The following is a 597-nucleotide window of genomic DNA, read 5'->3' as shown; positions in this document are numbered from 1 at the left end:
CTGTTGGAACGCAGAAAATGTTGAACTTTATGATAAATAGCCGAACTATTAGCCTACATGATTGCGGATGAAGCCTAATGGTCGCGTTGCCCTGACGCAGTGGAATCTGTCATTGCATTTAGATCTCAGCGATGTGAAATTATTTGTCCCTTTATCAGGTTCTCATGCGGAGTTAACTTGCTCAATTCAATCAGTTAACAGAATATCGATGTCTTAAGGAGCGCACTTTACCTTGTTGTAGTGGAGAATGTGAAATAAGGATGCATGATACATTTTGATTAGTGTTCCCCCATTGCAATGGTGAAGGCTATACCACCATCTGATTATATGAGCTCTTGGAGAAAATGTGCACATTTCGAGTGAAGAATAGCCTCCATGTCAAGTGATCAAATCTCTCTGATATCTTTCTATAGTCTATAGGCTACAGTCAGATGTTGGCTTCTGATGGCTGAATTGCGGTCACCCTGTTACACTATTTCGCTTTTCGCTGCTACGCTATTTCGCTTTTCGCTGCTGGCTCGATATATCGCCTACACAATGCTTTACATTAGGCTCGTAAGTAAACCCACGTAGTGACAGCAACGAAAACGTTCTCAA

The sequence above is a fragment of the Salmo trutta genome, chromosome 3 (genome assembly GCF_901001165.1).
Source record: "Salmo trutta chromosome 3, fSalTru1.1, whole genome shotgun sequence".
NCBI classification, from domain to species: domain Eukaryota; kingdom Metazoa; phylum Chordata; class Actinopteri; order Salmoniformes; family Salmonidae; genus Salmo; species Salmo trutta.
The sequence above is the reverse complement of the archived record's forward strand: the minus strand, read 5'-3'. Positions refer to the sequence as shown.